The sequence below is a fragment of the Pristiophorus japonicus genome, chromosome 19 (genome assembly GCF_044704955.1).
Source record: "Pristiophorus japonicus isolate sPriJap1 chromosome 19, sPriJap1.hap1, whole genome shotgun sequence".
Classification (NCBI taxonomy): domain Eukaryota; kingdom Metazoa; phylum Chordata; class Chondrichthyes; family Pristiophoridae; genus Pristiophorus; species Pristiophorus japonicus.
In genome coordinates, this window is record NC_091995.1 from 89,564,233 (window position 1) to 89,581,559 (window position 17,327).

Genomic DNA, 17,327 nt, shown 5'->3' on the forward strand with positions numbered 1-17,327 from the left:
TCCAGCACCCACCTAAAGTACTGTGTTGAGGGATGGATGGTATATATCGCCTGAAATTTGGACAATTAATGGAGCATGAAACCCATGTAAAGTATTGCTGCTGCACTGGATACGCTCTGTTAATGGTGGTTTAACCAAGGTTCAATATAACTTTAACAATACTTCCTCACTTTTGTAATGCATTCCTCTAGCAATGTGTTTGCTGTGGCTCAGTGGGCAGCCTACTTGCCTCTAGGTCTGAAGGTTGTGGGTTCAAGTCCCACTCCAGGAACTTGAGCACATAAATCTAGGCTGATGCTCTCAGTGCAGTGCTGAGGGAATGCCGCACTGTCAGAGGTGCTATCTTTTAAATGAGATGTTAAACCAAGGCCCCGTCTGCTCTCTTAGGTGGACGTAGAAGATCCTATGGGACTGGGCACCAAGTCTTGTCGCCGAGAGCATGCAGAAAACAAGCGCAGGCAGCGGAAGAGGTGTGTGGCAAACCGGTCCCACCCATCCTTTCCTTCAACCACTGTCTGTCCCACCTGTGACAGAGACTGTAAGTCACCTCAGAACTCATTTTTAGAATGGAAGCAAGTCTTCCTTGAATTTGAGGGACTGCCTATGATGACGAAAAGATCCCACGGCACTATTTTGAAGAAGAGCAGGGGGAGTTATCCCTGGTGTCCTGGGGCCAATATTTATCCCTCAACCAACAAAACACAAAAACAGATGACCTGGTCATCATCACTTTGCTGTTTGTGGGAGCTTGCTGTGCGCAGTTTGGCTGCCGCGTTTCCCACATTACAACAGTGACTGCAGTTCAAAAAGTACTTCATTGGCTGTAAAGCGCTTTGGGACGTCCGGTGGTCGTGAAAGGCGCTATAGAAATGCAAGTCTTTCGTTATGAATCCCAGAACTTTGATGTTGATCTTCCGCACGAGTTCTGATCCCATGTTCCCGCCCTGTTCCCAAACCCCTCTGGTTCCCTGTCGCCAGCCATCTATCCAATCAATCAGTAAATTTTGACGTGGTCTCTGCTGTAGTCACTAACTCTTGTCGTGCGTCCCACAACATCGCAGCCCTCTGTGCAAAGTGGTTTCTGCTGCTCTTGCGTTTTAGTCTTGTGTTTGTGAGCGGGGATGATACGATGGGCTGGATTTTAGACTTTTATGTTTTTCCCGACGATTAATGGCGGCGGGGCGGGAAAGTTAGCGCCCGGGAAGGGTTTGCGCCTCAGTCGGTAAGTTGGGGCAGCTGGGCCCCGAGTCAGGGGGCGCAGCGCTAAGGGAGGCGTTGTACCCCTCTCTCGTGGGGCGCTAGCATGGGAAACTCCCGAGCTAAAGAGCCGGGCGGGGAGCGCTCTGAGAGACACCGGGGCGGGAGGGCGAAAACCGAAACAAACCCACACAGAAACATTCCCAAAACGTTGCCCACGCCACCACAACACAAGTTGCAAAGAAAATGAACAGAAAAAACACTTCCCTTCGGAGTCCATTGCTCACTCCTTCGCCAATGGGACAGTCGGACCGCCCTGATTTCCCGGGCGGTCACTGCGGGGCAGAAGGGTCGGACAGGAGTCCAAAATCGCGCCGGTGTAGCGACCGGCGGCGTTGTACACATCGGACGCGGCTCTGCCGGGCGGTGCTGCTCCGCGCTGCCGCTAAACCGGACCCGAGGATCGCGGCGGGGCGCTGGAAGCTGTCCGTCCGCCCAGAACACCTCACCCCGCCGCCATTGCCGCCGCTCCGGGGCGAAAAAAACGGAGCGCAGAGGAGCCGGCAAGTTCAGTCCCCATGAGTCCTGACTTTAACACAGCGGGGAGGGAGGGAGGACAGTGCAGGATGGTGGTTGTGTTTCTACCCCCCGAGGCCGTCATTAACTTTGTACTTTTTTCAAGACGTCTCTCAGTTTCACAGAACAGGATTGTTGGAGCTTTCTGTTCTTACACCAGCAACTAAGTGGTGTGAAGAACAAGTGACATCGCTGGCAGCGTTTGAGAAGGAGCATGTGTCTTGCGAGACCATTGAATCTCACAGCACAGGAGGCGGCCATTCGGCCCATCTTGTCTTCTTGACCGAGCTATCCAATTAGCTCCACTCTTTTCCCATAATTCTGCAAACGTTTCCTTTTCAAGTCTACATACAATTCCCTTTTGCAAGTTACTATTGAATCTGCTTTCGGGCAGTGCGTTCCAGATCCATAACAACTCATTACGTGAAAGAATTTCTCCTCATCTCCCCCTCTGGTACTTTAGCCAAGAAACTTAAGTCTGTGTCCTCGAGTTACCGACCTTCCTGCAGTTTTCTCCTTACTTACACTCGCAAAACCCTTCGCAATTTTGAACATCTCTATTAACTCTCCCCTTAACCTGCTCTGCTCCAACAAACCCCAGCTTCTCTTGTCCTCTCCCACATAACCGAAGTCCCACATCCTACTAGAGCTGTGTCTCAGTGGGCAGCACACTCGCTTCTGAATCAGAAGGTTGTGGGTTCATGTCCCACTCCAGAGACCCAAGCATGTAAATCTCAGCTGACACTCCAGTGCAGTGCTGAGGGAGCGCCACACTGTCGGAGGTGCCGACTTTTGCATGAGACGTTAAACCGAGGCCCCGTCTGCTCTCTCAGGTGAAATTAAAGATCTCACGAGCATTATTTCGAAGCAGAGCAGGGGAGTTATCCCCGGTGTCCTGGGGCCAATATTTATCCCTCAATCAACATCACAAAAACAGGTGATCGAGGTTATTATTACATCACTGTTTGTCGGAGCTTGCTGTGCACAAATTGGCTGCTGTGTTTCCTACATTACAACAGTGATTACGCTCCAAAAAGTACTTCATTGGCTGTAAAGCGCTTTGAGACGTCCGGTGGTTGTGAAAGGTGCTATACAAGTGAAAGTCTTTCTTTCTTAAATCTCCTCTGTCAGTTAATGTTTTTGGTCTTTTCTCTTGGTGTATGAGAGACACGGATTGCTATTGCTATGTTTAAGAGTCTCCTCGACATGCGACTGAGAAATCACCACGTCATTCATAGAAACATGGAAAATAGGAGCAGGAGTAGGCCATTCGGCCCTTGGAGTCTGCACCACCATTCAATATGATCATGGCTGATCCTCTATCTCCACACCATATTCCCGCTTTCTCCCCATACCCCTTGATGCCTTTTGTGTCTAGAAATCTATCTATCTCCTTCTTAAATATATTCAGTGACTTGGCCTCCACAGCCTTCTGTGGTAGAGAATTCCACAGGTTCACCACCCTGAGAGTGAAAACATTTCTCCTCATCTCGGTCCTAAATTTCCTACCTCGTATCCCGAGACTGTGACCCCTGGTTCTAGACTTCCCAGCCCGGGGGAAACATCCTCCCCGCATCCAGTCTGTCCAACCCCGTCAGGATTTTATACGTTGCAATGAGATCCTCTCTCATTCTTCTGAACTCCAGTGAATACAGGCCTAGTCGACCCAATCTCTCCTCATATGACAGTCCTGCCATCCCAGGAATCAGTCTGGTGAACTTTTATTGCACTCCCACGGGCACACCCCCACAGGAAGATAGGAACAAGAGGAGGCCATTCAGCCCCTCGAGCCTATCCCACCATTCAATCAGATCACGGCTGATCTGTGTCTTAACTGTATCTATGCACCTTGGAACCATCATCTTTAATACCCTCACCTATAAAAAAAAATACAATCTCAGTTACAAAATTATCCATAATCTTCAGCCTCAACAGCTTTATAGAGGAGAGTATTCCAGATTTACTTTACGCCTTTGTGTGAAGAAGTGCTTCCTGATATCACGCATGAACGGCCTGGCTCTAATTTTAAGGTTATGCCTCCTTGTTCTGGACTCATAAGAACATAAGAAATAGGAGCAGGAGTAGGCCATATGGCCCCTTGAGCCTGCTCCGCCATTCAATAAGATCATGGACTCAGCTCCACTTCCCTGCCCACTCCCCATAACCCCTTATCGTTTAAGAAACTGTCTATTTCTGTCTTAAATTTAATCAATGTCCCAGCTTCCACAGCTTTCTGAGGCAGCGAATTTCACAGATTTACAACCCTTTGAGAGAAGAAATTTCTCCTCATCTCAGTTTTAAATGGTTGGCCCCTTATTCTAAGATCATGCCCTCTAGTTCTAGTCTCCCCCATCAGTGGAAACATCCTCTCTGCATTCACCATGTCAAGCCCCCTCATAATCTTATACGTTTCGATAAGATCACCTCTCATTCTTCTGAATTCCAATGAGTAGAGGCCCAACCTACTCAACCTTTCCTCATAAGTCAACCCTCTCATCCCCGGAATCAACCGAGTGAACCTTCTCTGAACTGCCTCCAAAGCAAGTATAGCCTTTCGTAAATATGGAAAGCAAAACTGCACGCAGTATTCCAGGTGTGGCCTCACCAATACCCTGTATAGCTGTAGCAAGACTTCCCTGCTTTTATACTCCATCCCCTTTGCAATAAAGGCCAAGATTCCATTGGCTTTCCTGATCACTTGCTGTACCTGCATACTATCCATTTGTGTTTCATGCACAAGTACCCCCAGGTCCCGCTGTACTGTGCTACTTTGCAATCTTCCCACCAAAGGAACTATCTACCCTGTCAACTCTATTAATCATCTTTAATCAGCTCAATTAGATCACCCCTTAATCTTCTGTACTCAAGGGAACACAAGCAGGGTCCATGCAACCCCTCCGCATAATTGAACCACTTTAGCCCTAATCTAGGTGTGCAGAGTGGTACTGTGGGAGCTTAATCCGATGGAACCCGCGCTGTTCCCCGTTGCTTGTCCAATTAGAACCATTATTGATTGGTATGCAAGGTTATCTGGAGCCAAGTGGCAAGAATCCCAGCCCCTATAAGAAATAGGAGCAGGAGTCGGCCATTTGGCCCCTTGAGCCTGCTCCGCCATTCAATAAGATCATGGCTGATCTGATCTTGACCTCAACTCCACTTTCCTGCCCGCTCCCCACAACCCTTGATTCCCCTATCATTCAAATATCTATCTATCTCCACCTTAAATATATTCAATGACCCAGCTCTCTGGGGCAGAGAATTCCAAAGCTTTACAACCCTCCGAGAGAAGAAATTCCTCCTCATCTCCTTCTTAAATGGGCGACTCCTTATTCTGAAACTATGCCCCCTAGTTCTAGATTCCCCCACGAGGGGAAACATCCTCTCTGCATCTACCCTGTCAAGCCACCTCAGAATCTTATATGTTTGAATAATATCATGTATGTACTTTTGGAATCTCTAGCCACTAGATGGCGTCACTGTTGGGAGGCCATTGGGCTGCACGCACATGTGTACAGCCCAAGTATAAAAGGCCAGCCATTTTGTATATTAGTCACTTTTGGCCTTAATAAAGCAGAGCCATGGTCATACCTCTTGGAGTTAAACAGTACTCAGTCCAACAGTCATTGCATACACAACATTTGTCGACGAGGCAACAAGAACCTTTGTATGCAAAAATGAGCACAATTGGGTTGTTGGAGCGATTCGTGGAAGGAGAAGATTGGGCAGACTTTGTGAGCCATTTGAGCCAGTTCTTCTTGGCCAACAAAATGGAGGAGGTCGGCGACGCAGATCGGCGCGGGGGGTGTTCCTCACGGTTTGCGGTCCAAAAATTTATGGTCTGATAAAAAAATCTACTCCTGCCTGTGAGTCCAACAGAGAAGACGTATGAAGAATTGTGTAACTGGAACAGGACCACCTTAAGCCAGACGAAGGCATCATCATCTCGAGATACAGATTTTACACTCACGTTCGCTCAGAGGGCCAGAATGCGGTGGAATTCGTTGTCGACCTGAGGCGTCTAGCGGGACCGCGTAAGTTCGGGGCTGTGTTGGCAGACATGCTGCGGGACTTCTTTGTAATCGGCATCAACCACGAGGTGATCCTGCGTAAACTACCGGCGGTGGAGACGTTGGACTTGAACGGGGCCATCACGATCGCTCAGCCATGCATGTCGACGGATAGAAGCCTAAAGCAGATATCAGTGAAAAATCGAAACTCGGCAAGTACTGTAACTATGACTGATTCAGCGTTCGGCAGAGCGGCACATGGCAGGGCCTACCCGACTGCGTACGCGAAACCTGTGGCTGCCCAAAGTCCGCCAGCGGGAATGCATCTGATTTCTCCGTGTTGGGTTTTGGGGAAACCAGCAGTGCCGATTTAAGCAATATAGTTACAAAGGCTGTCTGAGAGTGGGGCATCTTCAGCGCAAGTGTCCGCAGATGAGCAAGCGTGCTGCGACACACCACATGGAGGATGATGGTCAGACGGATCCGGATACGCAATCCGAGATACCGGACAAGGAAGTGTATGGACTGTACTCGTTCCTAACTAAGAGCAAACTGATAATGATCAACATGAAATTTAATGGGGTGCCGGTATCGATGGAACTGGACACGGGGGCGAGTCAATTGATAATGAGCCAGAGGGCATTCGACAAGCTGTGGGATACTAAGGCTGTGAGGCCCAGGCTGAGTCCAGTCAATGCCAAGTTGTGCACGTACACCAAAGAACTCATAACGGTGATTGGCAGTGTCACAATTAAAATGTTGTATGGCGGTGCGGTTCATGAGTTACCGCTATGGATTGTCCCAGGCAATGGCCCAAGCTGTTCGGCAGGAACTAGCTTGAAAAAGTCAGATGCGACTGGAACGACATCAAGGCATTGTCGTCAGAGAAAGATACATGTGCCCAAATACTGAGCAAGTTCCCCTCGCTGTTCGAACCAGGCATCGGCAACTTTACGGGAGCCAAGGTGCAGATCCACATAGACTCGGATGCAAGACTCGTCCTTCATAAAGCTCGAGCAGTTCTGTATAAGATGAGGGAGAAGGTCGAAATCGAACTGGACAGACTCCAGCATAAAGGGATCATATCACCGGTTGAATTTAATGAATGGACCAGCCCCATTGTTCCTGTGCTGAAAAGTGATGGCACAGTCAGAATCTGTGGAGACCAAAAGACTACGATCAACAGGGTTTCGAAACAGGATCAGTACCCGTTACCGAAGGCTGATGACTTGTTTGCAATGCTCGCCAGGGGGAAGTCATTCACCAAAAACTGGACTTGACGTCGGCCTACATGACACAGGAGCTGGTCGAGATGTCGAAGAAACTTACGTGCATTGACATGCACAAAGGACTGTTTATTTAATCACAGGTTCCCTTTTGGAATTCGCTTGTCTGCAGCAATATTCCAGAGGAACATGGAGAGTCTACTAAAGTCCATTCCCAGATCCGTCGTGTTCCAAGATGACATCCTGATCACAGGTCGTGACTCCGAGGAACATCTGAACAAACTGGAAGAGGTTCTACATCATCTGGACAAAGTGGGTCTCAGACTGAAATGCTCGAAGTGCATCTTCATGGCACCAGAGGTCGAATTCCTGGGGAGGAAAATTGTTGCTGACAGCATCAGGCCCACGGACGCGAAAACCAAGGCCATCAAGGCAGCACCCAAGCCGCAGAATGTGACGGATCCGCGTTCATTCCTGGGTCTACTCAACTACTTCGGTAACTTCCTACCTAAATTGAGCACCTTATTGGAAACACTGCACATGCTGCTAAGAAAAGGCGACAACTGGGTGTGGGGTGCGTCTCAAGACAGAGCTTTTGAGAAAGCCACTAATCTGCTTTGCTCTAACAAGCTGCTGGTACATTATGACCCATGTAAACGTTTAGTATTGGCCTGTGATGCTTCATCATGTGTGTCATGTATGCAACACTGCAATACTGTATATACTTGAGAAATGCACATCTTGACCACAGGGGGTGAACTTGTGGGAGACACTCCTCACCAGGTCATCCAGGTATATAAAGGGAGGTCCCACGCAGGGTCATCACTTCTTGGTCCTGTGAATAAAGGTGCAGGTCACAGAGTGACCTTGTCCATAGAATGTGCCTCGTGTGGATTTGTGGTATTGTGTAAGGACTTTACAATATGGAATTGGTTGCGTACTCCAACAAGCTAATGAATCGGGTAAACTTCAACCAGTCGCATACGCTTCAAAAAGTTTGTCTAAAGCGCAAAGAGCCTACAGCATGGTAGAGAAAGAAGCAGTAGTCTGTGTGTATGGGGTTAAAAAGATACATCAGTACCTGTTTGGTCTTCGGTTTGAACTGGAGACTGATCACAAGCCGCTCATTTCACTGTTCTCTGAAAACAAAGGTATCAATACCAATGCTTCATCCCACATCCAGAGGTGGGCACTGACATTATCTGTTTATGATTATGTCATTCGCCATAGACCTGGCACCGAGAATTGTGCCGATGCTTTGAGCCGTCTGCCGTTGCCCACAACCGGCGGACCTATTGTTAGTTATGGATGCTTTTGAGAGTGAAGGAACCCCTGTCACGGCTCAACAATTTAAGACCTGGACCAGCCCGGACCCGATTTTATCGGTGGTGCAGAGTTGCATCCTCAAAGGTGATTGGTCTGCCATACCCAAGCAAATGTACGAGGAGACCAAACCTTAAATTTATCGCAAAGACGAACTGTCTATTCAGTCGAATTGTATACTGTGAGGCAATGGTGTTGTTATGCCCAAGAAAGGGAGAGAGAAATATGTATGTGATCGACATAGCACTCATTCCGGCATTGTAATGATGAAAGCCATCACCCGGTCTCATGTATGGTGGCTGGGAATTGACTCTAAGCTGGAATCATGTGTGCATCAGTGCAACACTTGCATGCAGCTCAGCAAAGCACCAGCGGAATCGCCGCTGAGTCTGTGGTCGTGGCCGTCCAAACCATGGTCCAGGATCCACGTAGACTTTGCAGGTCCCTTCCTGGGGAAGATGTTTTTAGTTGTGGTGGATGCATATTCGAAGTGGATAGAGTGTATAATCATGTCATCCAGCACATCCACAGCTATCATTGAGAATCTCAGTGTCATGTTCGCGACATATGGTCTGCCGGACATGGTTGTTAGCGACAACGGATCGTGCTTCACCAGTCAGGAGTTGCAAGAGTTCATGAAACTCAATGGTATCAAACCTGTAAGGTCAGCACCGTTCAAATCTGCATCCAATGGGCAAGCAGAACGTGCTGTCCAAATCATAAAGCAGAGTATGAAGCGAGTAACCCAAGGGTCACTGCAGACCCGACTGTCATGCATACTGCTTAGTTACAGGACAAGACCACACATGCTTACCGGGGTCTCACCGGCTGAACTAATGATGAAGAGAGGTCTTAAGACCAAGCTATCTCTTGTCCACCCTGACTTGAAGAATCTTGTTGAATATAGAAGACAAAGTCAGCAAGGGTATCACGATCGCGTAGCTGTGTCATGCGATATTTCTGTAAATGATCCTGTATATGTTCTGAATTATGGTCAGGGTCCCAAGTGGATCGCTGGTACTGTCATGGCCAAGGAGGGCAACAGAGTATTTATTGTCAAGCTCAAAAATGGGCAAACATGCAGGAAACACATGGATCAGACAAAGCTGCGGCACACAGACGAACCGGAACAGTCGGAGGAAGAGATAATCGACGACCAACCAACCTACCCCCAGTCATCAGAGGACTCAGTGGTCATCAGTGAATCGGGACTTTCAATCACTGACATGTTCAATGAAAATGAACTTTCAATCCCTGACATGTCCATTGCCACTCCCACCAGGTCAGCCACCCAGCCATCAGTCACAACAGACTCTGAACACTCACCCAAGGCTGGAGTTGAACTGAGACGGTCAACTCGGAAGCGTAAAACACCGGACCATCTCAATTTGTAAAAGACTGTGTTAATATCTCAGAGAGGGATATTGTCATGTATGTACTTTTGGGATCACTAGCCACTAGAAGGCATCACTGTTGGAGGCCATTGGGCTGCACGGACATGTGTGCAGCCCAAGTATAAAAGGCCAGCCATTTTATATATTAGTCACTTTGGGCCTTAATAAAGCAGAGCCAAGGTCATACCTCTTGGAGTTAAACAGTACTCAGTCTAACAGTTATTGCATGCACACCAAATAACACAACAACATTCTTCTAAACTCCAAAGAGTACAGGCCCAACCTTTCCTCATAAGACAACCCCTTCATCTCCGGAATCAACCTCATGAACCTTCTCTGAACTGCCTCCAATGCAAGTATATCCCTTGTTAAATACGGAGACCAAACCTGTACGCAGTACTCCAGGTGCGGTCTCACCAATACCCTGTACAGTTGTAGCAGGATTTCCCTGCCTTTATACACTATCCCCCTTGCAATAAAGGCTAACATTCCATTTGCCTTCCTGATTACTTGCTGTACCTGCTAAATACCTACCTCTTTGACTAAGCTTCTAGTCATCTGTCCTAATGTCTCATTCCCTGGTGTGAATACTTTTTGCCCGATTACGCTCCTGCGAAGCGCCTCGGGACATTTTACTCTGGTAAAGGTGCCATGAATAGCCAAGTTATTTTTCTTGCTGAAGTGCTCCAAAAATAAGAGCAGAATGAGGCTATGGCAATTGGAATACGAAGGGCAGCTTCGAGAAAATGAAAATAGACGGCCAACATGAAGCAGAGAATAGATGACGATCGAGGACTCATAAATATGCAATTTCTGTGTTCTTTGGAGCATTCGTTTAATTTATTTTATTTGTTACATTCAGTATGAATGATGTCAGTATTGGGGATACTTGGAAGTCATCACAAGCCAAACACTCCCAGGGCAGGTACAGCACAGGTCAGATACAGAGTAAAGCTCCCTCTACACCATCCCCATCAAACACTCCCAGGGCAGGTACAGCACGGGGTGAGATACAGAGTAAAGCACCCTCCACACTGTCCCATCACACACTCCCAGGGCAGGTACAGCATGGGGTTAGATACAGAGTAAAGCTCCCTCTACACTGTCCCATCAAACACTCCCAGGGCAGGTACAGCACGGGGTTAGATACAGAGTAAAGCTCCCTCTACACTGTCCCATCACACACTCCCAGGGCAGGTACAGAATGGGTTAGATACAGAGTAAAGCTCCCTCTACACTGTCCCATCAAACACTCCCAGGGCAGGTACAGCACGTGGTTAGATACAGAGTAAAGCTCCCTCTACACCGTCCCATCAAACACTCCCAGGGCAGGTACAGCACGGGGTTAGATACAGAGTAAAGCTCCCTCTACACTGTCCCATCAAACACTCCCAGGGCAGGTACAGCATGGGTTAGATACAGAGTAAAGCTCCCTCTACACTGTCCCATCAAACACTCCCAGGACAGATGCCGGTGAATTGCAGATGCCATTTCCAGTTCCCCAAGAAAGACAGAACTTGCATTTGCACAGTGCTTTTCACGACCACAGGACATCTCTAGGTGCTGCTCAGCCAATGAAGGACCTTTTGAAATGTAGTCAGTGTCGTCAGCGGCAGGTTGGGGCCATAAATGGAGCAGCATGTGTCGTACCAATGGAAGGTACAGCGCAAGCCGGTCCGGGAGAGCGACGGCTATGAAGAAGGCGAGTGGATTGGACATCACCATACTCCAAGTCACTGATTGGAGCGAGGGCTGGTACAGCAGGAGATCGTGGAGCCACGTGATGGGGGCCCAGGAGAGGTGAGGGCCCAGGGGCAGCACGGGCCAGCCCACACTGCGATATGTGTGCGCACTAGGTACGTGCAGCAGAGCAGGTCTCTAGTCATCTTGGTTAATCCTCGCCATTGGATAAATGCCGAGCTCTGTCAAGCCCGTGCGGTGGCTGGTGTGCAACGGTCACCACACGTTAAAAAAATCCACACACAGGCATCTTCCACAGGTCATTCATTGAAACACCTGTGAACTCATCCCATTTTGGCGTAGAAGCAAGTCATCCTCGATACGAGGGACTGCCTATGAAGAAGAGTAGGAAACACAGCAGCCATAAACAGCAATGATAAAGTGACCTGAGAAGCTGGTTTACTGATGTTGGTTGAAGGATAAATATTGGCCCCAGCACACCGGAGATCACACCCCTGTTCTTCTTCAAAATAGTGCCGTGGGATCTTTTACATCCTGAGACGGCAGACGAGGCCTCTGTTTAACATCTCATCCAAAAGATGGCACCTCCGACAGTGCAGCACTCCTGCAGACGCACCAATGTCAGTGTTCTCTGTCAGGCCAACATCCCCAGCATAGAAGCACTGACAACACTCGACCAGCTCTGTTGGGCAGGCCACATTGTACACATGCCCGACACGAGACTCCCAAAGCAATCGCTCTACTCGGAATTCCTACACAGCAAGCGAGTCCCAGGTAGAGGAAACGTTTCAAGGACACCCTCAAAGCCTCCTTGATAAAGTGCAACATCCCCAGCAACACCTGGGAGTCCCTGGGCAAAGACCGCCCTAAGTGGAGGAAGAGCATCCGGGAGGGCGCTGAGCACCTCGAGTCTCATCGCCGAGAGCGTGCAGAAAGCAAGCGCAGGCAGCGGAAGGAGCGTGCGGCAAACCAGTTCCACCCTCCCTTTCCTTCAACCACTGTCTGTCCCACCTGTGACAGAGACTGTAATTCCCGTATTGGACTGTTGAGTCACCTGAGAACTCACTTTTCGAGTGGAAGCAAGTCTTCTTCGATTTCAAAGAACTGTCTATGATGATGACTGGGTGTCTTAGCTGAGATTTTTGCGCTGAAATCTCTGGCGTGGGACTTGAACCCACAACCTTTCTGACGCAGAAGCAAATGTTGCTACCCATCATCATCATCATCATAGGCAATCCCTCGGAATCGAGGAAGACTTGCTTCCACTCTTAAAATGAGTCCTTAGGTGGCTGAACAGTCCAATAGGAGAGCCACAGTCTCTGTCACAGATGGGAGTGGGACAGACAGTCGCTGAAGGAAAGGGTGGGTGGGACAGGTTTGCCGCACGCTCTTTCCGCTGCCTGCGCTTGTTTTCTGCACTCTCTCGGCGACGAGACTCGAGGTGCTCAGCGCCCTCCCGGATGCATTTCCTCCACTTAGGGCGGACTGGTCTTTGGCCCAGGGAGACTCCCAGGTGTCAGTGGGGATGTAGCACTTTATCGGGGAGGCTTTGAGGGTGGTCCTTGAAACGTTTCCTCTGCCCACCTTTGACTCGTTTGCCGTGAAGGAGTTCCGAGTAGAGCGCTTGCTTTGGGAGTCTCGTGTCTGACATGCGAACAATGTAACCCACCCAACGGAACCACTGAGCTACCCACTGAGCCACTGGTTTACACCTTGCACTTGCAAATCTAGTATCAATTCCAGCTGAAGTGCTTTGGGGCTATGGCCTTGTGACCAGTCAGTTGAAACTTCTGAATCTCTTTTGATTGATGGCCCTTCCAGTTGGCAGAGAGAAGATACTCTTAAAGATGAGGCTCATCTATTGGCTGTGGGAGAGGGGGCGGGGGCATTTTGGCTGTTAGATCTACAATTGCTCAATAGATGGCTGTGAGCAAAGGCTCCATTGGCCCTCGGAGGACGAACCGTATCTGTCCAATTAACGTAAAGAATGGTAACCCGGGTCGGGTTTAATGATTTGTCACGGAGATATTTTCTGGGCACGTGCTAGTTATTTTTTGTAATTTTTAAGGTGAGATATATTTAACAGTCAGCGTATAATGAGCATCTTGACCTGCGAGTAAATGAGCAAGAGTTTGCCAACTGCCTGTTCATTAGCAGCAGTCATACTTTACAATGCATTTCGATCAATGTGCTAATAGAAAAATTCATCCAGGGCCGTGATTGAATGTGGAATTAACCTCTCCGCTGCCCCAGGAATTACGATTTCATTAAGATTTTCAGCTGCATATATAGCAACACCACTATTCCCAGCCAGAATGGATGTGATTGGATAATTCATCCCCCCCCCCCGCCCTCGCTGAAAGCGATTGGGATTGCTTTTACGCACAGAATTCTTTCATCGTGTAACTATCCTCCGCTCACTGAATTTCGCTGGAGGGATCACCCTGCTGTTATCGGGAGACTTTGCTGTGGTTTCGGTTGTGAGTTCTGTTTTGCTCTAGTTCATAGAGACTCTTTTTAAATAGACACTGTAGACTGTATATGCTAAGTGCATTATTTAAATCGACACTGCAGATTGATTGCTGTAGTGCGTTATTTAACTGGACACAGTAGACTGTATGCTAAGTGCATTGTTTAAATAGACACTGTAGACTGATTGCTGTAGTGCATTATTTAAATCGACATTGTAGACTGATTGCTGTAGTGCGTTATTTAAATAGACACAGTAGACTGTATGCTAAGTGCATTGTTTAAATCGACACTGTAGACTGATTGCTGTAGTGCGTTATTTAAATAGACACTGTAGACTGATTGCTGTAGTGCGTTATTTAAATAGACACAGTAGACTGTATGCTAAGTGCGTTGTTTAAATAGACACTGTAGACTGATTGCTGTACTGTGTTGTTTATATAGGGCCTAAAATTCCGGCCTTGCTGGGTCTGTATGATTTCTCTTCACAGATCCTCCGCATCCCCGGGAGAAGGACAGCCACGTGGCAAAGATTGGGCTGTTTGCCCAATTCATGCCCAGCGAATGTCCTTCAAACTTTTACGCCTGGTAAAAGGCGGCGTAAAGCTTACTTTTCCCAGCGTAAGAATTTTAAAACATTATAAAAATTATATTTAATCATTCATTTTTATGTTAAAACCCTGTCCATTGCAAGTTTATTTTTAACCCTATTGAAACACATTTTAAAATAATTCCAAAAAATATATATTTTTTCTAAAACATTTAATTTCAATTCATTTGAAGTGTGAGGTGTTTTTAAAAAAACATTTATTATGCAGCGCTTCTTGTTCTAGGAGGGTTTTCTCATTGATAGTAATGGGAACTCACACAATCGGAGTTCCCATTTTTATCAATGAGAATACTGCCCAGTGATTGGTGTATTCCGGCCCACGTGACTCCAGCAGTTCCGTACATACGGGGAAATCATCTCCCCGTGCGCTGCACAGCGAGTGAAGGGTCCGTCCGCAATCGAAGGCGCCCGCGGGACCACCAGGTATTGTCGCAAAAACATTTCAGGTCAGAGGCGTTCATCTGAAGGAAGCCTCCGATCACAACCTCCGCTCCCCCCACCCCCCCATTGACTTTGTAGACGGTTTGCTGTACTGCGCTGTTTAAACAGACTCTGTTTGCGAAGCAAATTGACTTGGCTGAAAATTAGACTGTATGGTGCGAGATTGAAAGGCTGCATTAGAGGGAGCAGTGTACAGCGGCCCAGTGCGGTCCCAGCCTGCAAGACCATCAGCAGGCCGGGGCCATCAGAGGGAGCAGCGTGCGATGGTATACCACTGCAGGAGGGCGACGGCTGCGAAGCCAGGTCACTGATCGCAGTGCGGGCAGGCACAGCAGGAGGGGCGAAGGAGTGGCAAGAGTCCGTAGAGGGAAGTGACCGGGGCCCAGGAGACGCGTGAATCTGGGGCCCAGAAGAGGCGAGGGCCCAGGGGCAGCACGGGCCCAGCCCACACTGTGCGATATGTGGGCGCACTAGGTCCGTGCAGCAGAGCTGGTCTCCAGTTAGTCTTGGGTAACCCTTGCCACTGGACCAAGACCTCGCTCTGTCAAGCCCGTGTGGTGGCTGGTGTGCAACGGCCACCCCACGTTAAAACAATCCACAGACAGGCATCTTCCACCCTTCAGGATGTAGTTCGGGATCAGGAATATTAGGTCCTTCATTGAAATACCTATGAACTCATCCCTTTTTGGCGTGGAAGCAAGTCATCCTCACTTCGAGGGACCGCCTATGATAATGTTGCGAGTACTGATGGAAATCCAGCCCCGCCTCCAAATCATAGGCTGACACAGTGGTGTCAATAAACACTCTGAATATTTTCTGGGTTACCATTTTTTGTCGCCCTCCCGTCACGGAGACATTTGTGCAGTGCAGTTCCAATAGGCACCAGTTTCTGCCTTAAAAAAAACATAGAAAATAGGAGCAGTAGTAGGCCATTCGGCCCTTCGAGTCTGCACCGCTATTCAATATGATCATGGCTGATTCTCTATCTCAACACCATATTCCCGCTTTCTCCCCATACCCCTTGATGCCTTTTGTGTCTAGAAATCTATCTATCTCCCTCTTAAATATATTCAGTGACTTGGCCTCCACAGCCTTCTGTGGTAGAGAATTCCACAGGTTCACCACCCTCTGAGTGAAAACATTTCTCCTCATCTCGGTCCTAAATTTCCTACCCCATATCCTGAGACTGTGACCCCTTGTTCTAGACTTCCCAGCCCCGGGGAAACATCCTCCCCGCATCCAGTCTGTCCAGCCCCGTCAGAATTTTATATGTTTCAATGAGATCCCCTCTCATTCTTCTAAACTCTCGTGAATTTAAGGTCATGACATCGACGATGAGATCCAACACCGCCTCCATTGCATCAGCGCAGCCTTCGGCCGCCTGAGGAAGAGAGTGTTCGAAGATCAGACCCTCAAATCTGCCACTAAGCTCATGGTCTATAGGGCTGCAATGACACCCGCTCTCCTGTATGGCTCAGAGACATGGACCATGTATAGTAGACACCTCAAATCGCTAGAGAAATATCACCAGCATTGTCTCCACAAGATCCTGCAAATCCCCTGGGAGGACAGACACACCAACGTCAGCGTCCTCGACCAGGCCGACATCCCCAGCATCGAAGCACTGACCACACTCAACCAGCTCCGCTGGGCAGGCCCCATTATTTGCATGCTTGACACAAGATTCCCAAAGCAAGCGCTCTACTCGGAACTCCTACATGACAAGCGAGCCCCAGGTGGGCAGAGGAAACATTACAAGGACACCCTCAAAGCCTCCCTGATAAAATGCAGCATCCCCAACGACACCTGGGAGTCCCTGGCCAAAGACCGCCCTAAGTGGAGGAAGAGCATCTAGGAGGGCGCTGAGCGCCTCGAGTCTCATCGCCGAGAGCATACAGAAACCAAGCGCAGACAGCGGAAGGAGCGTGCGGCAAACCTGTCCCACCCACCCTTTCCTTCAACCACTGTCTGTCCCACCTGTGACAGGGACTGTAATTCCTGTATTGAACTGTACAGTCACCTGAGAACTCACTTTTAGAGTGGAAGCAAGTCTTCCTTGATTTTGAGGGACTGCCGATGATGATGATTAAGGTCACGTGCAACTGAGCATTCTTTAAGTGTGAGTGTCAGCAGTCTATTCAACCAGTGAAGGCATCACAGTGGGACCTGACTTTTTTTTCTTGACTCAATTTCAAGATTTACATACTTCCCAGCAAGCACATTGGATAACAATGTGGAGCAGAGCATCTTATATTCAGGAATGTGCCAGAACTGCACAATGTCTAATTATACTATAGCATATCCCAAGCGTGTCAGAATAGCATCCCTTTGTGATCTGAATTGGATGCCGTGCCCTTCCTTGCTCAGTGTGTATATTATAAAT

At 48.5% G+C, this 17,327-nt stretch overlaps 1 protein-coding gene across 2 annotated transcripts in view; it reads right to left on the bottom strand.

The window, feature by feature from the left end:
* lrrc4ba (leucine rich repeat containing 4Ba) overlaps positions 1-17,327 on the bottom strand; it is a 172,011-nt gene that overhangs the window by 92,967 nt on the left and 61,717 nt on the right. The gene's annotated exons all lie outside the window — the stretch shown is intronic.